This window comes from Mastigoproctus giganteus, chromosome 10 (genome assembly GCF_048544385.1).
Source record: "Mastigoproctus giganteus isolate SK-2022 chromosome 10, ASM4854438v1, whole genome shotgun sequence".
Lineage (NCBI taxonomy): Eukaryota > Metazoa > Arthropoda > Arachnida > Uropygi > Thelyphonidae > Mastigoproctus > Mastigoproctus giganteus.
The window spans coordinates 132,979,396-133,005,045 of NC_143584.1; the positions used below are offsets into that span (position 1 = coordinate 132,979,396).

The 25,650-nt window shown below is 37.8% G+C and overlaps 1 protein-coding gene across 6 annotated transcripts in view; it reads right to left on the reverse strand.

The window, feature by feature from the left end:
* The window catches only part of LOC150079291 (intermembrane lipid transfer protein VPS13D-like), a 1,618,665-nt gene that overhangs the window by 1,375,059 nt on the left and 217,956 nt on the right, over positions 1 to 25,650 (reverse strand). The gene's annotated exons all lie outside the window — the stretch shown is intronic.

Genomic DNA, 25,650 nt, shown 5'->3' on the forward strand with positions numbered 1-25,650 from the left:
CTGTAGACTTCCTAACACATACACATTCTATTGCAGTTAGCAATTTATAGCAATACTTCTTACACCTAATTGCATATCAGTAATCCAAAATTCAAAACAATAACAAAATTTTAATTTGATTTCAAATAAATCCACTTCAACTTCAATAACACTTTGTCTTATAAGAGAAAGAAACCTAAGCAGCATTTTTTTTTTTTATCGTATGAAGTGAGCAATACACAAAGGAACCAGTTTTTTCCTGGTTCCTTCGTGTATCGTGGCCGTGAGATCAAACCGAATAGTGCAGCACCATCGTGATATCCAAGCCCAAGGCGGGATTCGAACCCGCAACCTTTGGATTGCCAGGCAGGCAGGCAATTTACCCACCCGGCTAGCCCAGTCGGCTAAGCAGCAATGCAGCCTGCCCACATCACTTCATCCAAATATTTAACTGTGTTTCCATTAAGGTTTTTACTATATTATTACCACTCACATGCTATGTAAAATGAATAATAGAGTTTATCAGACCTGCTTTCCTAAATTATTATAAGGTGACGTTTCAGGCATCTTACCAATACCCATCATCAGACTATGCTGCTGACAGACTCCTCTTGCCGATGCTCCCAGAAACCTGATGGGAAGTTAAAAAATAAAAGAAGCAACTGCTGTGTATGGGATGTATCCAATTATATTAAGGGAAGCAGGTGAGCAGACCCTTAGCCATAATTATGAGAGCACTGTTGGATTCAGAGGAAGTCCCCATGGACTCGAGATGTGCAAATGTATCCACAATTCACAGAGATCACAGAGTGATATGAGTGATTACAGACCTATTAGCTTAACTTCTGTTCCAGGGAAAGTAATGGAGTCACTTGTAGAAGAATTAATGCAGGACCATCTAGATAGATGTGCCATTATACTTCAGTCATACAGCATGAGTCTGTCAAGGGGCAACCTTGTCTGACCAATGTGGTTGGATACTATGATGCAGTAACAAAGGAAATGGATGAAAAAAATAATTTTGATATCATATATACCTGGATTTTACGAAAGTTTTTGATACTATTGAACATAGACTGCTGTAAAAATTGGAACAGTTCTCCAGGAATGCTGGGCCTATTGTTGTTTTCTGTATTTATTAACGATATTGATTAAGGTATATCAGGCTAAATGTCGCAAGTTTGAAGATGATATGAAGGTTGGCAGAGTGGTTAATAAAGTACTGGTGGTATGCCACTACAACAGCATCTAGAAAAATTAGGCAGTTGGGCTGAGAAATGGCAATTGAGATTTAACATTGACAAATGCAAAGTAGTACATATATGTGGGAAGCAGTAATCCCAGATTAAAGTACCAACTGTGTGGTACTACACTCAGGGTTGTGGAAAATAAAATGAACCTAGGAGCGATTGTGCTGTGAGATATGAAGTTCTCTGATCAATGCACACAAGCTGCCACATGGGGTCTTGTCAATTATAAACTTCAAGGAGCTTTAGGAACTTTGCTTGAAGGGATAAGGTGATTATTCCATTGTAGAAAGGATTAGAGCTGCTGGAATGGACACAGAGAAGGGTAACAAGATTGTTGAGGGGAACAAGGCATCAGTTCTGCAAACTGCACCATCTGGTGAATAGGCACCTGTGAGGTGACCTGATTGAAGTGTTTAAGGTTTTGAACGGATTAAGCAAGTTCAATATTGATGGGATTCTTCCTCTCGCTCAGACTACACACTCAAGATGGCATAAATTCAAACTGAGGAAGGATGGTTACACGACAGACATGCAGAAGTTTGCCTTTAGCCAACAGGCAGTTGATTGGGGAAACAAATTTCCATTTGATGTTGTGGGAGTGGATGGCTTGAATAAATTCAAAGAACTAGAGAAACTGTTGAAGGGGGAATAGATAAGTGAAGTGGGAACGGTTTTTTTTTTTTTTTTTTTTTGGCTGATGCTGTATAAACTTTGCTTTCCTGCATTATTTGCCACTACTAATAATAATACTAAATGAAGAAATGTTATAATGCATTGGACCTCTTATTATATATGGACCTTTTAATATATTGAACCTCTGCAGATACCATCTCTTACTGTATTTGTGGCTCTAGTTAAGTAACCAAATAAATAAACATTAATTTGAGCCACAGTAGTACACACATGCACACACACAGTATCAAATCCCTAACTCATGTGCTTTTAGGTGAGGGTAAATACTTATTGACTACTCTTCATATCGGCTTAGCAAAATAGTACATATGGGAAGTAGTACGTATAAATGTAACCAATGCATTTAGCGCTGCGCACTTTTTACAATATATTCTTAAATTTTACATATATCTCATTTTACATTCCATTTAAGCTGCTTTGCACTTTGATATAAATTCCTTATCCCATTTCTACTCAAACTCTAATCCATCCAACAGTTTTGTCTACATCATAATAAATGGCTTTCTTCCTATCCTTATGTGCATGTGTGTATAATTTAGAAAATTATAATTAAAACAGGTATGAAGATGGTGGGTTGCTATGTTCATTGTATAGATTGCCAGCTTATAAGAAAAAGAAGAATAAAAAATGAAGTAAATGAAAAGTTCAAAGAAGGTTAAAACCTAAATCATATTATGGACAACACACACACACACACACACACACACACACCACATTAATTAACCATGAAAATAAACAGTTCAATCATAAATAATGCATAATATCAAATTTTATACTTGGGAACTTCACAGTTATATGTCAGGGGGGGGGGGACGAGCAAGTTTCTAAAACCAAAGTACATAAAAAGTACATATAAAGTGCTGGAAAAAAATTAATAAAATAAAGAAAATAATAATAATAAATTGAAGCTGTTTATATGCCCCTCAGGGAATAACAAAAATTTTCATTATGTTGAAAGGATGTTATATAGATAGTTCATAAAATCAGCAAACAAAGAATGAAATGTCTAAACATTGATGTAATACTACTAATATAATATAATCTAATTCAGAATACGTACTACAATATCAAACATGAAAATGAAGACTGTACATTCTGCAAACGTATAGAGTCAGATTAATTTGTAAATTATGTATTTACAGAAATTACTGTATATAGCATATATGAACAGTACCTGCATATACATATTTTGTACATGTTAAGCATTGAGGTTTCTGGGCATTTCCAGCAATTAAAAGAGGAAGCTTCTCTTTGCCAGATATGTTTACCACAAGGTAAATATTAATCTACACCTTTGCCAACCACAACATTTCTCACTTTTAAATGTAAACATTTGATCCAATAGCAACTTATAAAAAAAGAAGTCCAGCTTTGTCAACATTGAAGATGTTGTTCTGGTCATATGTCAACAAAATATATTTTAAACAATTCTTCTGCCATTCCTTTATAACTTCAGTGTCAACAGCTGCACTTTCTCCACACATTTTTGTAAGACAGTTCTAGAATGAGAGACTATACCTTCTAACTCAAAACAGCACATGAAGAAGTGTGAAATATATAAATTATATATTTATATATTTCACACAACATAGGTGTAAAAAATCATAAATTGCATTGTATTCATTGTAGAGTTTGTCAGCCTATAAAAAGAAAAGAATGATAAAATTTCTAGAACTATCCATCAGAAAACTTGAAATATTCAATATTCATCTAATGCACAAACAATTTAGCCTTCATTTTTAAGAGATTTCCAGCTAAGGAAACATTTCTTGCATGCATCATCACTAGCCATTCAAAAAGTACCTTTTCAAAAACCAGATACCTGGTGAAACACGCCTATCGATACCTTCACGGGTAGCACAAGCAACACAAGTACAAGGACCCATCATGCATTGTGCCCACTATACAAGCAGGTGGTGGTAGTTGCTTAATATGGAACATGTTTTGCTGGCAAGAATTAAAATCCCTGGTGCATATGGACCAAAGTTTCACTGGTGAGGTCTGCTGGCAGCTTTTAGGAGGCCATGTGCATCCTGCCATGTTGCATTTTTTCCCCAACCAGAAACAGGATCTTCCAAGATGATAATAAGCTATGTCATTGAGCCTGCACTGAGCACAAGTGGTTTGAGAAACACAGTGACAATATCACCCATCTTGACTGGCCTCCAAATTCGCCTGACCTCAATCCAGTTGAACACTTGTGGGATGTTTTGGAACAAGACGTGAAGTGTGTGGACATGCAACCGTCATATATTCTAACACTGTGGAAAGCATAGCAGATCCCTACAGATGTCTTCAGACATCTAGTAGAGTCAAAGCCTAGGTAAATAGCAGCTGTTATCTGATCATATGGTGGCCCAACATGGTATTAGGTAGGTGTTCATTATTCAGTGATCACTGAGTGTATATACAAAATATGTAAATAATGATAAAAAGGTTGGTGTGTGCTTGCATGCACATTCTAAAAAATATAAAGCAATTTATAAAAATAAACCAACTAAACAGTAATTGTTAAAAATAGATTAAATAAATACAGGTTCATGTAAATCTGGAATACAAGACAATATCTTCTAACTCAAAACAATATATGAAGAATGTTGTGTGACATATATAAATTAGAAATGACAAATTAAAATAGGTGTAAAGATCGTAAGTTGCTGTGTTCATTGAAGAGATTGTCAGCTTATAAGAAAAACAAAAGAATGATAAAATATGAAGTAGTCAAAAAGCTCAAGGTAAGTGAAAACCTAAACCTGATTGTGGATACATAATATTATGTACAGAAATATGAATATGTACATACTGTTATGAATCTAGTATGAATAAATAATATATAATATATCAAAGTTGTTTTTTTTTTTTTTTTTCACAGTGGATAATCTTTATATGCCAATGAGAAATGAACAGGTTTCTTGAGTATATATGATAAACAAAATTAATAAAAATGCTAAAGAAAATAAAAATAATGATAACAGTAGTAATAATAATAATAACAGCTGATCAAAGAAAGTTTACCATATTACAAGTACAAGCCATACTAGAGACCTCTACCGACAAACTATGCTGAGACTGTACCATAATAATGGACAATACGATCCCACACAACAGACCAGACATAATAACCCTCACTGACAAGAAGGAAATGGCTACCTAACCAATCGATATAGCAGTGCCCAACACCAGCAATCTAAGACAAAAAGTCAAAAGGAAGCACTCAGACATAAGACAAAAAGTCAAAAGGAAGCACTCAGACATAAGACAAAAAGTCAAAAGATATGTGGCACATGGAACAATTAATGACCATCCCAATCATCATGTCAGCCAACAGCATAGTGCTAAAGATCGTCCTTAAGAACCTATACAGCAGCAATAAGCCTCCCAGAGAATGACGCCACAATCCTAAACACCTTTAGGATAATAAGGGAGTTCCTAACAATAACAATAGCAACCAGACACAACCAACCATTCCATGCATTTGGTACGAGTACCATCTATTTTTTGAATTTTTCACTCACCAAAAACCAATTTTTGCCCCCATCAAGAATCCCTGTTCTAGACCAAAAATTCATTCAAACTTTGTAGCAACAAGGAATGATGAATCTATTTAGGCTTGTTTTAGGTATTTTAAGTTAAAACTTCACTTCTTTGAGATTTTTTCGAACTTCTTTTGATATCCTCTCTTAAAAGTTCCAAACAGGCAGGTCTTTGAGATATATAAGGTCTAATGCAATCTACCAGGTTTTGGTAAATTATGTTCTCACTTCAAACTTCTTCACAATTTGCTTTATGATCTTTATTGTGGGTGGTTTATGTCTTAAAATTGTCTTGAACTTTTTTTTTTTTTTTTTTTTTTTATGAAAACCCCAAACACGAAAGGTATAAAAACCTATAGTACTTAGTACCATGCATGGGTTGAAGGAGAAGTATGGGGGGAGGGGGGTGCCAGAAACTTTGCTCTAGAGACTAAACATGGGTTTCACCACTTCAAGCCTCCAATAAGCAAAGTGGTGGTATTTCACCGGTTGATGAAAGTCATCTACCACCTACTGGCACGAAACTTCTTCAGCATTTGCACATTTTGCATATAACTTTACAATTTCAATCCTTTCAATTACAATTTCCCTCTCCTTCATTGTAAATACTTTTCCTATATTTGAATTATTCTGGGAGAAAAAAAAAATCATGAATTGTTCTTAAAATAAATTATACATATTTATATCAGCAGTTAATAAAAACAGTTTCCTTACTTACAGACTACCCTATATTTTTCAAATATAGCACGAACAAAGTTAACAACAATAGATGGTCCAGCATAAATCATATCTTATAAGCATACTGAAATACTAGTTGGTAATTCCACTAGCTATTAGTGAATTGCCACTAATAGCTAATGATAATTCACTGGATCCAGCATACAAATTATATACCTTAGTTCTGAAACATTCCTAGGATGTGAAAATGGGAATGTGATGGATTGAGTGCAACCATCGGAAAGCACTCTTTTTTTTTTTTTTTTGATCAATCATACCAAGTAGAGACTCACTAATAATCAAGTATAGACTTCAATGCTTGGCTGATTTTTTTTATTTATTTATTTATATATATATTTCTTTTTTGTGTTGAAAAAACAACAAGGTTATAATGTGCCATTCAATGCTTGGTATAATAATGCTTGCTAAGGATCCAATGATCTTCTCCCCATGCTGTTGCTGACAAGGCTTTAAAAATACTGAGCACTTTCCAGAAAGATGGAAGATGCTCAGTATGCTTGAAGTCCTGATATGTTTGATGTATTCCAAAAATGTTAACTATTTTTCTAAAGCTAGCTTTAAAAATTTTATCATTGGTTTTACCAGAATTGTTCATACTTCTAATTTTCATTCCAGATCTGGTGAAGATTATGGTTTTGACAAAAGTATATGCAGTCTAAATCCATTGTTCTTGACCTATTTGCTGAGTGTTGAAATTCTACAGCTGTCGTTCTATAGTTCTCACATTCTGGGATTGGCTGGATATACTAAGATTATCAACATAAAGAGTACGTATTACTGTGGGTTGTAACTGGTCTGCAGCAGCATTTATCTTAATTGAAAATAGGGTGTGTGCTTAGGAATAACTCTTGTGGTATTCACTCCTCTTGGTAGATTTCAAAGTGGTAATAGTCCCTAAGTAGTAGTCAATATTAAAGAATATGGTTCCCTTGGTGTTCAGTTCCAATTAAGACATCTTGAATGCTTTCTTCCATTTTCACTAAATGATCCAACATGGATTTATTCTGTCTGAAATTAAACTGTGCTTTACTCATTAGGGTGTTTCTCTCTCTAGTACCACTATTGTTACCATTTTCTCAAAATTTTTACAGGGACATCTAGTTAGCATTTGCATCAGTAGAGGCATTTGATGCAAGAAAGCAAGCTTATGCAGCATCAGCCAAAAAAAAAAAAAATAAATAAATAAAAAATAACCACTTCCACTTCACCCCTCTGTTCCTTCAAAATACCTGTCCAGCTGAGCCTTAAACTTATTTAGGCTATCAATTTCCATGACAAGGGATGGAAGTCTGTTCCACCATCCAACCACCCACTGGCTAAAGGCAAATTTCCTCACATCTATCTTACATCTGTCTTTAATCAATTTGAATTTATGCCCTCTCAGGTGATTATTCTGAGCAAGAGTAAGAATCCCAGCAGCACTGAGCATGCTCAAACCATTCAAGGCTTTATACACCTCTATCAGATCACCTCGCTGGTGCCTAGTCTCCAGACACTGTAATTTGCAAAACTTAAGCCTTTCTTCGTAAGAGCACCCCTTTGTTCCATTCACTAATCTTGTTGCCCTTCTCTGTACTCATTCCAGCAGCTCTACATCCTTCTTGAAATGAGGCCTCCAGACCTGTATACAGTACTCTAGGTGTGGCCTGACCATTGCCTTATACAAGGGAATAATCACCTCCTTATCCCTGCTAGAAAAATTCCTATATATTATTGACAATACACCATGAGCTACTCTTGCAGCCCATCTGCACTGCTCAGAGAACTTCATATCTGCCCGCACAACCAACCCCAGGTCCCTTTCATCCTCTACCACTGTCAGTGTAGTACCACAGAGTTGATACGTTGCTCTGGGGTTGCTGTTTCCCATATTTGGAGATTACTTTGGCATTCGAGGTGAGCGGACGCACTTAGACAGGGCTCCTCAGTTAAATGGTTTACTTTTGGATAGTGCTTTTAAATATTTGATTTATTTAGATATTGTTGGATTATTTTGTTATAGGTTTTCCTGTAACTGTTTGATTTTAATAATATTATAGACATAATTTTTTAAAGTTACTTTCATTGATAATTATTTAATTTTATAATGGTAGTTACGAGATCTGCCTTAAACACATCACAGGGTATCGTGACTCACACAGAAATAGCCGATGACGATTTACGGATGAGTCATGATTTAATCCGTTGTGGAACCTGTGGAATGTTTTCCAAGGTTGACCTGGTGACTAATCCTACCTCACTTGGGGATTCTTTTCTTTGTGATCGATGTAAGGAGTGCACCGATCTTAAATTACAATTTGGTGCACTGATGGAACAATTTGAGTCCCTGAAAAAACAAGTGCTTGCCCTTGAAAATAATGCATCTTGGAGCTCATCAGGGACTCAAAACTCCAGCAATCTACCAAGTGATGCACACCCGATTCGAGCCTCAAAACAGAAAAACCAAGTGCAAACTACTCTGGTTAAAAAGGACATTGTTTTATTAGGAGACTCCATTGTCAGGGAAACGGGGAATATTTTTTGTAATAAAGATAGATGGAGCAGAACCAGGGTATGTCTGCCAGGAGCAACTATTGATGATGTCACCAACAGATTGTCAGATTTTAAAGGGGGTAAAGAAAATATTATTATTCGTGTGGGGACAAATGATATTAAACGTACACGATCTGACGATTTGCTGGAAAAATACATAACCATGCTGAGGAAATGTCGCGAGCTAGGCCATAATGTCTATGTGTCTGCAATTCTGCCCAGACACGATAGGAGGGATTATATGTTAAGAGCCTTGTGGATTAACTCAAGACTTGAAGGAATCTGCAAGGCTTTAGGGGGTAAATTTCTATCAGCATGGCCCACACTTGTAGGTAGAAGGAATTTGTTTTGTAGAGACGGGATACACTTAAACAAAGGTGGTGCAAACGTTTTTGCCAGTATTATTGAGGATACCTTAAAGGTTCAGGGAAACTGCTAGTTAGGGGGGATGTGGGTAATACTGACACGCGTTTATCTGATAATATTGGTCAAAGTAATTCTTGCACATACCACAAGAGTTCTTATCTGTTACCCCAACCGGACGTATTATCTAGATGTTCTGTGGGCAAAGACGTTTCACGTGAGCGGGTAGCTAATATCAGGGAAGAGAGCCTAAAAAACTTCAAGGGTTGTGTTAGGGTCGTTAAATACAAGAACAGTAAATCTTAATTGTTTATACAGTAACGTTAGAAGTGTCGTCAATAAAATGAGCGAATTCGAACTGCTGGTTAAAACAAGTAATGCGGACATAATAGGGCTTACAGAGACGTGGTGCCACCCGGAAATTGGGGATGTTGAGTTTCAGTACAGCTTGTATAATGTATTTAGGAAGGATAGGTTAGATAGAAGGGGTGGTGGGGTAATGCTTCTTATCAGAAGCAGCCTGAGTGCGACGATAGCTTTTCCGGATTCAGACATTTCACATGCTAGTATAGAGTCTGTATGGTGTGAGATAGTTGGAAACAAAGGTATAATGCGAGTAGGAGTAATCTACAGACCAGGTGATTGTGAAGATTATGACAAAAGCCTCTACATGCAAATGGAATGGGCAAGTAAGCATCAATGCCTTATTATGGGTGATTTCAATTTGCCTCTAATTGATTGGAGTAAATGGGAAGGAAACTCGACATGGGGAACAAAATTTTTAAATCAACTAGATGACTGTTATTTGTATCAACATGTCAGGGAAAGTACTAGAGAAAAGAATATCCTAGACCTCATCATCACACATGAATCAGATGACATAACAGGGCTGACAGTAGAGGAACCAATAGCAGGCAGTGATCACGGGAGTTCTACGGTGGATGATGACGAGAGAGGTAGCAGAAGTAAAAGGCAAAGGAATGGGTTTTAATTTCAGAAAAGGAAATTACGATGCCTTAAGGTACTACATGGCCTCTATTAACTGGGTAGATATCGCGCAGAGAATGAATACAATTGAACTGTGGTAGAATTGCTGGGCAGTTCTACCACAATGTCTGCAATTCTGCCCAGACACGGGCAGAATTGCAGACACTTTCAAATTCAACCCTAATTCACGGCTTTTTTTCAACAGTGACCTGTACTTGTTAAGTAATTCCGCCGGTCTCCTACTCTTAATATCATTAGTAATACAATTGAACTGTGGTACGCTTTTAAAACATTAATCACAGATGCCTTGAATGCGTATATACCATTAAAAAAATAGTCCACGAGAAGGGTTCCAAGTTGGATGAATAGTGAAGTTGCCACATTACTTGAGCAGAAAAAGGTGGCATGGAAAGGTTACAGAGCAATAAAAAGTACTGAAGCCTATAACAGCTACAAGGTGATGTGTAACAGAGCCACAGAAAAGGTTCGACAGGCAAAGGCAGTTTATGAGAAATCACTAGCAAACAGAGCAAAGAGGGGGGATAAAGAATTCTTCACATATATAAATGCCAAGAAGAGCAGGGCAAACCAGATCGGACCTTTACGTAAGGGAAAGGGGATAGTAATAAATACACCAGCTGCCGTTGCAGATGAACTCAACAGTTATTTTGCATCGATATTTACAAATGAAAAGACTTTTGTGGCAATGGGAAATTGTGGGACCGAAGTTAAAAAATATGTAATTAATGATATTGAAATTTCGCAAGATTATTTAATGAAAAAACTTTCGAGCCTACAGACCAGTAAGGCTTCTGGAGTTGAGGGAATATACCCTATAATCTTAAGAGAGGCGGCAAGCGAGTGCATTGAACCATTGAGGCTAATTATGCGAGCATCACTAGACTCTGGGGAGATTCCTTTGGACTGGAAAAGTGCAAATGTATCTCACATACATAAGGGTGGCTCTAAAAGTGAAGTTGGAAATTATCGACCTGTCAGTCTGACTTCAGTAGTAGGGAAAATCATGGAGGCAATGATCAAGGGTGGAATTCAGGATCATTTGGATCGAATTGAAATTATCAAGGATACTCAGCATGGTTTTGTAAAGGGAAAATCATGTTTAACAAATCTGGTTCACTATTTCGAAAGGGTCACTCACGAGCTGGATTTGGGAATAATTTCGACATTGTTTATTTAGATTTTAGCAAAGCTTTTGACTCAGTCCCACATGAGCGGTTGCTTTATAAGCTGGAACAGGTTGGAATCACTGGGAAAATCCTTAGATGGATAGAAGGATGGCTTCAGGGCAGGAGGCAGAGGGTTGTGATAAATGGCTATTCCTCAAACTGGGTTGATGTAAGAAGTGGGGTTCCCCAAGGATCAGTATTAGGACCACTGTTGTTTTTAATTTTCATAAATGACATTGATGAAGGGATAGAGGGTGTGATGTCTAAATTTGCATATGTTAAAATTGGTAGAGTAGTTAATGATCACTGTCAACCTCAGCTTCTTAAGAGAGACCTAGATAGACTTCAGGAATGGTCAGAAAAATGGCAGCTGTGCTTTAATCCAACAAAGTGTAAGGTATTACACCTGGGAAACAGTAATCCCAAAAAAACTTATTCACTTGGTGGAGTTCAACTAAACCCAGTACTGGAGGAAAGGGACTTGGGTGTTACGATACGGTCAGACATGAAATTCTCTGAGCATTGTAAACATGTTGCAAGGAAGACCCATGGGGTCCTATCGATGATCTATCGAACTTTTGCAAAACATTTAAAACATTATATAAGGTTATAAAACATTATAAAACATTTAAAACATTATATAATCCCATTATATAAGGCTTATGTTAGACCACACTTGGAATACTGTGTTCAAGTATGGAGACCGCACCTAAAGAAAGACATCGAGCTTCTTGAAAGGGTGCAAAGGAGGGTAACTCGCCTAGTGAGATCGGCAAAAGGGCGTCCTTAAGAAGAAAGACTTCGAATATGTGGGTGGCAGAGTTTGGAAACTAGACACCTTAGAGGAGATTTGATTGAGGTGTTTAAGGCTCTGAGAGGCATCAGTAAAATGAATGAGGACAAAATTTAAGATAATAAATGATGCTAGAACTATGGGACATAAATTCAAGTTACGGGGGGAAATGTTTAGATTGGACTGCAGGAAGTTTTATTTTAGCCAGCGAGTTATAAATTACTGGAATAAGTTGCCTTCATGGGTGGTCGAGGCCGACAGTTTGGGGAAATTCAAAGGTCATCTGGATAGTACTTTCGGGTAAGGGAAGCGCATAGGATGATAGGTTTAATTTCCTTTTTTTTTTTTTTTTTTATTAATTATTATTATTTATTTTTTATTTATTTTTTATTTATTTTTTTATTTTTTATTTATTTTTTTATTTTTTATTTATTTATTTTATTTTTATTTTATTTTATTTTATTTTATTTTATTTTTTTTTGGCTGGTGCAGCATAAGCCATAGGCTTCCTTGCACCATGCAGCCGTTACTAATACTAATATGTAGTACTTTACATTTGTCGATCTTAAACTTCATTTGCCACCTGTCAGCCCATCTGCTCAACCTTTCCAGATCTTGTTGAAGTAGCATAGTGTCAGTAGTGTCCTTGACAACCCTGCCAACCTTCGTATCGTCTGCAAACTTGGACATTAAGCTTGATATACGATCATCAATATCATTTATAAATACAGAAACAATAATGTACCCAATACTGAACCCTGAGGGACTCAAATAATTACATTACTCCAATGGATGAGCAGTGTCCATTGATTACCACTCTCTGTCTTCTCCCCCTCAACCATCCCTTTATCCATAGCAGCAATTTCCCTCCAATACCACACTGCTCCAATTTGTGCAGCAGTATCAAAAGCCTTTCTAAGATCCAAGTATATAATATCAAAGTTATTCCCTGCATCCAGTTCTTTTGTGACTGCATCATAGTATCCAATCAAATTGGTCAGGCAAGACTTCCCCTTAACAAAACCATGCTGTATCCGAGCTATAACTGAAGTCTTGTTTAGATGATCCTGCAGTGCTTCTTTAACCAGTGCCTCCATTAATTTTCCGGGAACAGAAGTTAAACTAACAGGTCTATAATTACTTGTGTCGCCCTTTGATCCTCCTTTGTGAATTGGGGTCACATTTGCACTTCACCAGTCCATGGGTACTTCCCCTGAGTCCAAGGAAGCTCTTATAATTATGGCTAAGGGTTTGCTTACTTCCTTTGCTGCCTACTTTAATATAACTGGATAGATCCCATCCACCCCAGGTGCCTTTCTTGTGTTTATCTTCACCAATTTCTTCTCCACTTTACTCTCAGTTATTACAAGATTCTCTAGCATACTGCCAGAGTTGAATACACCTCTGGCATCCCCCTCGCTGAATAACGTGTGAATGTCGATGCAAAATATTCATTTAGTTTGTTAGCTACCTGAGCAGGATCATCAACAGTTGACCCATCGATATCAAGTGGACCAATCTGATCCATCCCCTTCCTTCTAGAGTTTACATAAGTAAAGAAATCTTTGCTGTTTTTCTTTGCATCACTTGAAAAAGATTTCTCGTAATCTGCCTTCACCTGCCTAACCTCCTTTGTAACTTGGTTACAGATCAACTAGTATCTATCATAGGCTTCTGTGTCACGTGTTAATTTGTATGTATCCAATGCATTTTTCTTCTCTGCCATATGTCTCATTAGTTCATCAGACATCCATTTTGGCCTAAACCTTGAACAATATTTCTTAGTTGGTATGTAAAGCCTAGTAGCTTCCAAGATAAGTTCTTTGAATGCTTCCCATTTTGAATTTGCTGTTGGTAACATTCAGTTGGTCCCACTGTATAGAATTTAAATACTGTCTCGCCTTTACGAAAGCAATAACCCTTCCCTTTACCACTAATGGTAGTTATCTCTTTGAGAAAATCCCACTTCAGCACATTGTGATCACTGCCACCTAGTGGTTCATTTACCTGCAGATCCTTAATGCATGAAGAATCACTACTGGTAATCAAATCAAGAGTATTACTTCCTCTAGTTGTCTCCCGAACATGCTGATGTAGAAAACAATCATCCAATAAATCCACAAAAGCATGGCTAGTGTGTGAGTGACCAACCCACAAATTCCAGTCAATATCTGGGAAATTAAAATTTCCCCATTATAAGACTCTCTGATTTACTGGCCCACTCTATTTCCCTGTACAGTTTCTTATTATACTCATCAGAGTCATTAGGCCTATAGCACACTCCTACTCTCAATTTTGATCTCCCAATGTCACACCAAACTGACTCGACACTGCAATGTCCAGCGATGTTGACTGGCTTCACTTCCTTGGATTTTATGTATTTCTTAACTAATAGCATAACCCCTCGTCCCTTCCTATCCTGTCCATCCTTTCTGTAGACATTATACTCCCCAAATTCCAGTTCTGCATTCCTTATATCTGTGTGACACCATGTCTCTGAAATCCCCACAATATCTGCCTTTGATGTTTTGAGCAATGCCTCAAATTCATCAAATTTATTTACTAAACTCCTAGCATTGGTGTGCACGCAAGTATACATGCACCTGTTCTTTTTCTTAGCTACCCTAACACAACCCATGTGTTTACTTGTACCCCAATGATTCCCAGCAGTCTCTGAAATATCCTGCATCTTATTTTCCAGGCTGTGGCTCATTCCAATACAAGTAGTCCAAGAATCACTTTCACCTCTGCCAGTGGCTACTGTTAATCTATTAGTCCTTGTATCCCCCCAATCTAGCAGTTTTCCGACCCACCTAACACTGCCTCGATAGCATCATCAAACATTCTTGCACCCTTTCTATTTAAGTGTATCCCATCCCTGTAGCAAGTCTCTCCTGTTAACAAGTACAAACCAGGCTGAAAAAAATTCTACCCCTTGAGCCTTGCACAATCTTTCCAGGGCCGAATTGATCAACAGGGCTCTCATCATATACTCCCTCCTACCGTGTCTGGGCAGAATTGCAGACACTTTCAAATTCAACCCTAATTCACGGCTTTTTTTCAACAGTGACCTGTACTTGTTAAGTAATTCCGCCGGCCTCCTACTCTTAATATCATTAGTGCCAAAGTGTACAACTATATCACCTTTTGTGCCCTTAAAAGATGATATCCGCTCTACAACATCATCAACCTTTGCCCCTGGCAGACATACCCTGGTCCTGTTCCACCCATCCTTTTTACAAAGCATGTTTCCCGTTTCCCTGACAATAGAGTCACCAACAACTACTAGTTCTTTTGGGACCAGCGCATTCTGCCTTGGGGGCTGCCGCTGTGTTGCATGATGACCAAGTGCAAGCTCTGGCATTGGTGTGGGCAGCTGAGAGCTTGATGCGCCCCTCAATTTTAATCCTTTGAGGGCATCCACCCTGTCCTTCAAGCTCTCATATAGGCCCATAACAAAAATAGTTAAAGCTGACTGATAATTTCTAGGGTCTGAGGGATCTTTAACTAGAATTGAAAAAGACTAAGGGAGGAGAGCAATGTGCCAGTGGTCTAGAAACACAATTTCTATGTAGACCCTGTTCTAGGGAAGGAGGAGGAGAATCATCAGTGACTCCTCTCCTATGCTGCATTGTATCTTACTGAAAATAATCCATCCCAAGTGCAGTCATCTTGAAAGCAATAAGGCTGTACACAATTTATGCACTGTAAATGGCTGGGTTATATGACTTTGTGACTAATGAAAGTGAAGTTAAGTTTGTGGCTGTCTATATGCATTTTTTGCTTTAAGAAATTTCAACGTATAATTCAATTTACAACCTTTAAGGACCTCTCACTTTAAGAATTTATTAATGTGTATTAAACAGTGCTAAGGCTTCAATTTAACACATAGTAAACTCAAAGAAGAAACGTTTGCAAATGACATTATTATAATAACATCTTGCATTGGGATAGCTTTCACAAGTTCAATAGCATGCACTTCTGAATAAGCAATACTTCCCAAACAGAAAAGACTATTGTTCTTTATTCTCAGTAGAGTACCACCACTGTTTCAGTGTATCAGTACACTATTTCAGGAGTAGCTATTCCCACTTTGGTGGAAGAGAAGGAACCCGAGCAAAAAAGTACACTTTTTTGCTTGAAATGAAATTGTCACAAACATGAGAGATGGCAAAAGCTGTATTATTTTTATTATTTTTTTTTTATGAAAATCCCAAACACCAGAGGTATTAGAACCTATAGTACTTAGTACCACGCTTGGGTTGGAGGTTGAAAAGATGAAAGAACATATTTGACGACTTGAACTTCTATAGACTGTAATTTTTAGGAAATACGTATGAAGGAAGGCTGTTCCAAAACTTGGCAGTTGAAAGAATAAATGAGGGTGTAAAAAAGTTGGTTCTGTAAGTTTGAAGCTGGACAGTAAATGGATGTTGGCCGGTGGCAGAATGTGTTTGGACCATTTTGAAAGAAAGAGTGGGAATTATACAAGCCAATTCAGAAGAACTGGAAGTATGTGCAGAAAAGGCATGCAGCAGAACAGTACGTCTATGAGACAGAGAGTGGAAAGACTCTGTTAGTGATGAATCATTAATTAACCTAACTGCCCTCTTCTGAATGGAATCAAGAAGCCTGAGAGAGGTTTTGGGGGACCAGATAAGTATAGGAGCAGAAGAATCCTTTTTTGCGAGAGATATTACACGACTGAGTTTTAGAAGTATTGAAATCAACTAGGTGGTCTTTACCCCACTGGACAATTACCTGGAGATTGGCATTTAAGGAATTGGTAGCAGATATTTGAGAAGCTGAAGCTGATTGAGGAGGGCAAGCTTTCTCAAACTGGAAAGTGGAATGCAATGTGCTATCATCAGCTAAACAACGGATAGGATTTCCGGTCAATGGAAGAAGGTCATTAATATACAAAAGGAAGAGAGTAGTAGTAGTAGTGGAATGTGATGCAAGAAAGCAAGTGCATGAGCTTATGCAACATCAGCCAAAAAAAAAAAAAAAAACACCATTCCCTCCAAATGCCTGTCCAGTTCCTCCTTAAATTTATTCAACCTATCAACTTCCATTACAACAGATGGAAGTTTGTTTCAGCAATTAACCACCCGCTGGCTAAAGGCAAATTTCCGCACATCTATTCTACATCTGTCCTTTCTTTATTTGAATTTATATCCCCTTAGGTTCGTAATCTGAACAAGTGGAAGGATCCCAACAGAATTCAGCGTGCTGAACCCATTCAAGGCCTTATACACCTCAATCAGATAACTACACAGTTTCCTAGTCTCCAGCCACTATAGGGGAAAGAACTGAACCTTGGGGAACACCAGCATTAGCGGAGAAGTTAGAAGACAGAGAGCCATCTACGATCACCCTCAGTGAGCAGTCAGAGACAAAACTGGAAAACCAATTACAAAAAACAGTTGGCAAACCATAAGATGGAAGCTTGTTTAGAAGACCTTTATGCCAAACATGATCGAAAGCCTTTGAGATGTCAAGAGTAACTGCTTGAGTTTCACCAAAACTTTTCCATTGAATTTGTCCATAAATGGGTAACATAAGCCAGAATTCACCAGTGGATCGACATTGATGGAATCCCTACTGGCGATCTTTGATCAGATGGACGGTTTCTAGGTAGTTTAACAGTTGGCAGTTAATTGATTTCTCCATTACTTTAGAAAGAGTAGAAGTAACTGTAATTGTAATGGGGCGATAATTGGAGGGGAAGGATTTGTCACCCTTTTTAGGAACTGGCTGAATATGAGGAAATTTCCAAGCAGAAGGAAAAACACCATTGGAATAAGAAAGTGAAAAAAGGCGACAAAGAACAGGAGTAAATTCAGGAGCACAGGTTTTGAGAACAAGTGGAGAAATATCATCAGGACTTGGAGCTTTCACAGCATCAAGATTCGCCAAAATCCTTCTGACATCCTTTTTACGAAAGAAAACAGGAGGCATTGAATGGAGCGTGTTAAGAATGGTGGGAGGTGTTTTACTAAGATCATTAATACACGAGTTGGAAGAAAAATGGGATCAGCAGGTCAGCTTTATCCTTGGCTGAAGTGACAACAGAACCATATGGTTTTTACAGAGGTGGGAGCAGAGATTAGAAAGAATACTTGATGAGAATCAACCGATTAGAAAGAACTAACAGATTAGAAAGAATACTTGATGAGAATCAACCGAAAGAGCAAGCTGGCTTTAGGACAGGATTCTCAACTATGGATCACCTTCACATAATATCACAGCTAACGGAGAAAGCAAATGAATATAGAAAACCATTATGCCTGGCATTTGTGGATTATGAAAAGGCATTTGACTCCATATAGCATAAGGCAATGTTTTGGGCACTGGAAAGACAAGGCATAGATACTCCATATATTATGATTTTGAAGAAAACATATGAGAGTGCTACCTCCTTTATTAGACTAGACAAAGACAGTAGCAAATTTAAAATCGAGAAAGGAGTTCGACAAGGAGACACAATATCTCCGAAGCTGTTTACTGCTGCCCTTAATGAAGCTTTCAGAAGATTAGACTGGTTGCAGAAAGGAGTCAATGTGAACGGAGAGTACCTAAACAATTTACGATTTGCAGATGACATTGTGGTCATAAGCCACGATCCCAAAGAATTAGAGGAAAATCTTAATCAGTTATGTACAGTTAGTAAGGATTTTGGACTAAAGATGAATATGGTAATGATGAACAAGTATGCCACGGAAAGGGAAATAATGATTGAAGGAGCAGTAATTGAAAAGGTGGAGTCATATACTTATCTGGGACAAGTTATTAGCTGTAATAATGATAAATGGCTGGAAATCAAGAGAAGAATAAATTTTGGATGGATAGCATTCAGGAAATATAGTCACATACTGAAGAGCAATATCCCAGTTTGTCTGAAACGTAAAATAATGAATCAATGTATACTCCCCACCATGACTTATGGAAGTGAAACTTGGGCACTCACCAAAAGAATGGAAGAGAAGCTGAGAACTACACAGCGAAGAATGGAACAAATTATATTGGGAATCAGACTGTTAGATAAGAAAAGAAACACATGGATTAGGCAGCAAACTCAAGTAAAGGACATTCTTATCAAAACTAAAGAACTAAAATGGTCTTGGGCAGGACACATAGCTCGAAGACATGATGACAGATGGACTAAGAAAATAACAGAATGGTACCCAAGAGGAGCTAGAAGAAAACCTGGAAGACAAAGGCGGAGATGGATAGATGAAATTCATGAGTTTTTGGGTAGTAAATGGATGGCCAGTGCTCAAAACAGAAGGAACTGGAAAGTTGCTGGAGAGGCCTTCGTCCTGCAGTGGATTCAAGATGGCTGATGATGATGATGTCACACCAAACTGGCTCAACAGTTCACTGTTCATCTATATCAACTGGATGCACTTCTTTTGATTTTATGTTTTTCTTAATTAACAGCATAACACCTCCTCCCTTCCTATCCTGTCTATCCTTTCTGTACACATTGTACTCCCCAAATTCTAGTTCTGCATTCCTTATATCTGTGCTATCCTAACAATATCCACCTTTGATGTCTTGACTAACACTTCAAATTCTTCAAATTTATTTACTATACTTTTAGCATTGGTATATATGCAAGTATACAAGTATACCAATATGTGTGTTAACAATGACTCACACCACAAAACACTCACTCATCAGTCTCCCTGTGCCTATTGTTGTGTGAAGGCATGCTGCAGCTTGTTATCCTATATATGGTATAGTACTGTACAGCCATTAATACATTTTAAATTTTGATAAACTGCCTGTAGCATATATGGACAAAAGGAAGAATACTTGTAGTGCAAATAATGCAAGCACAAAAAAGAAGAGGCATGTTATTACATTAGAACAAAAATTTTATGAAATAAAACAACATACACATGGCGATAACAATCCTAAAATTTGTGTGAATGCATGAATCTACGGTACTTAATATTATAAAACACAGAGATGAAATAAAAGAAAAATGTAGAGTTGCATCAGTTTTTGTAGAGTTGCATCAGAAAAATGTAGAGTTGCATCAGAAGCATTACAATGATAGAAATAGAGTGTCCCTTATCTGTGTGGGTGGAAGACTGCAACCAAAAACGTATTCCTCTTAGAAAAGCAGCAATTAAAATAAAAGCTTTGCATCTCTTTACTGCAGTGAAAGAAAATGGAGTTCATGCGGAAACTGAAGAAACTTTTATTGCAAGCAATGGCTGGTTTGCCCATTTTGGAAATCGAATGAAGATATGCCACAATAAGGTATAACGGAAGCTGGGCATGCATATTATTTGTTGATACATACTCTCAAAATTATTTTCTACTTAAACACAGATTGCATAAATAAATTAATATGATCAACTAATTAGCATTAGCAGAGGCATATGATGCAAGAAAGCAAGCTTATTCAGCATCAGCCAAAAAAAAAAAAAAAAAAAAAAACAACTCCCATTTCACCCCTCCGTTCATTCGAAATACCTGTCCAGTTGAGCCTTAAATTTGTTTAGGCTCAACTGGACAGGTTGAGCTATCAACTTCAACAACAAGTGACGGAAGTCGGTTCCACCAACCAACCACCCGCTGGCCAAAGGCAAATTTCCGCACATCTATCCGACATCCGTCCTTCCTCAATTTGAATTTATGCCCTCTGAGGTGATTATTTTGACCAAGATGAAGAATCCCATTGGCATTGAGCATGCTCAAACCATTCAAAGCCTTATACACCTCTATCAGATCACCTCGCCGGTGCCTAGTCTCCAGACTCTGTAATTTGCAAAACTTAAGCCTTTCTTCGTAAGAGCAACCCTTTGTTCCATTCACTAATCTTGTTGCCCTTCTCTGTACCCGTTCCAGCAGTTCTACATCGTTCTTGAAATGAGGCCTCCAGACCTGTATACAGTACTCAAGATGTGGCCTAACCATTGCCTTATACAAGGGAATAATCACCTCCTTATCCCTGCTAGAAAAATTCCTGTATATCATTGACAAGACACCATGAGCTACTCTTGCAGCTCGTCTGCACTGCTCAGAGAACTTCATATCTGCCTGCACAATTACCCCCAGGTCCTTTTCATTCTCCACCACTGTCAGTGTAGTACTGCAGAGTTGACATGTTGCTCTGGGGTTACTGTTTCCCATATGTAGTACTTTACATTTGTCAATGTTAAACTTCATTTACCACCTCTGAGCCCATCTGTTCAATCTTTCCAGATCCTGTTGCAGCAGCATAGCGTCAGTAGTGTCCTTAACAACCCTGCCAACCTTTGAATCATCTGCAAACTTGGACATTAAACTTGATATCCCATCATCAATATCATTCATAAACACCGAAAACAACAACGGACCCAACACTGAACGCTGAGGAACTCCACTAATAACATTAGTCCATGCTGAGCAGTGTCCATTGATTACCACTCTCTGTCTTCTGTCACACAACCATCCCCTTATCCATTGCAGCAATTTGCCTCCAATGCCACACTGCTCCAATTTGTGCAGCAGTCTTCCATGTGCAACAGTATCAAAAGCCTTTCTAAGATCCAAATATATAATATCAAAGTTATTCCCTGCATCCAGTTCTTTTGTGACTACATCATAGTATCCAATCAAATTGGTCAGGCAAGACCTGCCCTTAACAAAACCATGCTGCGTCTGAGCTATAACTGAATTCTTGTCTAGGTGATCCTGCAGTGCTTCTTTAACCAGTGCCTCCATTAATTTTCCTGGAACAGAAGTTAAACTAACAGGTCTATAATTACTTGTGTCAGCCTTTGATCCTCCTTTGTGAATTGGGGTTACATTTGCACATCTCCAGTCTAAGGGTACCTCCCCTGAGTCCAAAGAAGCTCTCATAATTATGGCTAGGGGTTTGCTTAGTTCCTTTGCTGCCTCCTTTAATATAACTGGATAGATCCCATCCACCCCAGGTGCCTTTTTTATGTTTATCCTCAACAATCTCTCCTCCACTTTCCTCTCAGTTATTACAAAATCATCCAGCTCACTGCCAATGTTTACTTTACCTACATCATTCTCCTTCCTGAATAACTCCTCATGCGTGAATGTAGATGCAAAATACTGGTTTAAATTGTTAGCCACCTGAGCAGGATCCTCAACTGTGGAACCATCAATATCCAGTGGACCAATCTGATTCATCCCTTTCTTTCTTGAGTTTAAATATGTAAAGAACTCTTTTCTGTTTTTCTTTGCATCCTTTGCCAAGGATTTTTCGTAGTCTGCCTTTGCCTGCCTAATCTCCTTTGTAATTTGGTTACAGACCAACTTATATCTATCATAGGCTTCCATGTCACCCATTAATTTGTATGTATCCCATGCATTTTTCTTCTCTGCCACATGTCTCATTAGTTCATCTGACAACCATTTAGGCCTAAACCTTGAACTAATTAATACCCTTCGCAAAAATGCACCATACACATATCATGTTGTGTGCTGTGGTAACCCAAAATATACAACATGATACTGTCTGATATAAATCACATTTCATTGCTATTACAACTGTTATATACAAAACGGTGCAATCTTGATATAATGTGCCTCTTCACACCACGATTTCGGATATAAAGCAGATATGATCATGTCACCCAAAATGAATTATATTTAGGATTGAAAAAACTGCAAACAGCTAAACTAGACAAAAATATACATGAACTGACAAGTGATTTATGAAAAAAATCACGTGACTTCACTTTAGCACTATGCTAGGCCAGCCAGTTTGCTTTTGATTTGGGTTTCTCAAAACAGTAGAATCTAGGGCATTAAAAATAAAATAAATACACAACAAAATTAGTAACTAGGACTGAAGAAATGGCTACCAAAATAAAAAATTTTATAGTTGAAGAAAATTTAAAAAGATTATCAAAAGAGTTGAGTTGCGAAACAAAATGCAGCACATTTAGCGATCCATGGTTGGATGAAAGAGGAAATAAAACTGCATTGACTCATAGACACATAGACCACAGAAGATGAATGCCTCCAATTAAAGAAATCTGCTGTAGAAACTGCAGAAGCAATTTCTACAGAAGCTTAGGGAAGGAGTACTGATAAATGGGGCAATTTTGAAAGCAGAGGCACTTAAAATTAAGTGCCTGTGCTTTCAAAGCTTATGCTCACATAAGCTGTTTGTTATTTGGTTTTTAGGAGCATTAGCAACTAAGGCCATATTGCTCCGGGATATGCGGTGGTCATTCCCTGACCTTTCCGCATCCTCTGTATTTGGTGGTGACGGGCTCGAACCCTGGTCTAATCAAGAAGTGTGTGCTACGCACTGCTGCTCCTTCCCACCTGGCTACGGAGGCGCCGCTCACATAAGCCTGTGCTTAGTTGAGCATAAGCTACTTGGTGGAGATGACATATTTAAAGCTTCTGAAAGATGGCTTTGAAGATAGACGGCTCGTCCTGGGATATCCCAGGTTAGTCTTGTAAGCAAATCTGTATTTGGTGACATTACAGAAGCAGCTTTTGTTGAATTTCTGTGTAATTCAAGATGGTGATTTCACAGATGAACAATTGTACAACTGTGACAAAACAGTGCTGTACTATAAACTTCTTCCCAACAAGTCTCTGAATATTAAAAAAAGATCCCAACAAAGCAGGCATGAAAACTAACAAAGGGAGAATATTACTGTGTTACTTTGCGCAAACAAGAGTGGAAATCTCAAGATTAAAGTTAAGCCATTGTGCATTGGTAAAAATCAAAGTGCCCAATGTTTTAAGCATGTAAAAAATCTCTACCTCTGATTTATAAAAATAGCTTCAATGCTAGAATGATGAGTGATAGTTTTGGTTCACGTTTTGAAAATGAGTTTGTATCACTGGTGAGATGCCACTTTATTTACAAAAAGGTTGAAGAAAAGGCACTGTTACTGTAGGATCACTGCCCAGCTCATTATTCAGCTAATGGCCTGAAATCGAATAAGAGCAATATAAGATATCAGAGCCGTGTTTTTGCCAAGGAACAAAACTGAACTAATTCAGCGCATGAATTGGGGTCTTATTCAAGCCTTCAAAGCCTACTATCATAGTGAGCTACTTGCTGGTGTAGTAAACTCAGAGATTCTAGAACTTGAATTTCTGAAGACAATGCATACATATATACATATATTCCATACATATATGGAAGAAAGTAAGCTAAACAGCAATTAAAAACTGGAAAAAATGTACTGGAAAAGATGACATTACTAATAATAATAGATTGTAACGTACACTGGTGTTCAAAGAAAGCGAATCACCTAGGAATTTCACATTTCTAACGCTTTTTTGCGTTGATATGTTACATTAATGACTAGCATCACAAATAGAAATATAAACAAAGATATTTATTAATAGTTAAGGCGAAGCTAAGTAAAACTAATATTTGAGAGGTGCTCTCAGAATATTCTGAGAGCACCTCTCAAATATTACAGAAGGTTGCAATAAAGGTTGCAAAATGAGCATTTGCAACCTTTATACAGCAATTTTGGTAACAACGACAATTATGGCTGAAATGTTATCAGAAGCCCTCAAATTTGCTTCAGTTTATTATTTTAAATGGAAAACAAAATGAAAAGTTCACCAGGTGAAAACTAATATTTAGATGAACCGCCTCTGGCCCTGATCACAGCAGCACACCATCGAAGCATTGACAAGATCAATTTCAAGATAATAGTTCGTGGTTCCAAACACGAATTATGGGTTCCTGAAGTTCACGAAGGGGCTTTGATTTCTTTCTGACAACTGCAGATTCCACATAATGCCAACAGTTCTATATAGGATTCAGGTCTGGGCTGTTTCCTGGCTAGCTAAGAGTTGTAATGGACTGTTTTTACAACCATTTTTTCACCTGTAACAAATGTCAACACATTGCTGTCAAACCTCTAATGCAGAAATGAAGTTAAAGTAACTACTTTAACTTCATTTCTGCATGTCACTACAGAAGTGCCTACTTACCTACTTTTTTGCCCGATAACAAGGAGAAGAGTTGTCCTGAAAGATGCAGTTACCTGGCAGGTTGAAATGGTCTGTAATGGTTGGCAGAAATTTGCCTTCCAATATAGCCAGGTATCCATTGGCATTTACGGAACCTTTTAGGAACTGCAGGTGACCTACTCCACAATACACCCCATATCATTTGGCTGGGGGGAATTTCACTGTAGACACTATGCAGTCTGGATGGTGTTTCAACACGTCTACGGCGAATCATTTGTCTCCCATCAGAGCCATGCAGGTTGAATTTCTTCTCATCCGAGAAAATAACTGACTTCCAATGCTCGAGGGTCCATTTGACATGCTCCTTACACCAAATTAATTGGGCCTTTATCATTTTTGTGTGAGAAGGAGCTTCTTAGGATGATGGGCTACAAGTCCATTTTTGAAGAGGCGTCTTCTGACTGTTACTGCACTTGCTACCACTCCTGTATGTTCTTCCCATTTTCTTTTCAGCACAGACTAAGAAGCTTTACGGTTTTTAAGGCAGAAGCACTTCAAAACTTGGTCCTGTTTTGGCGTAGAGACTCATTTGTGTCTGGTTCCTATCAGCAGAACCAGTATTCTTGAGTTTGGAAAGAAATCTACTCACTGTTGACTGATTACAA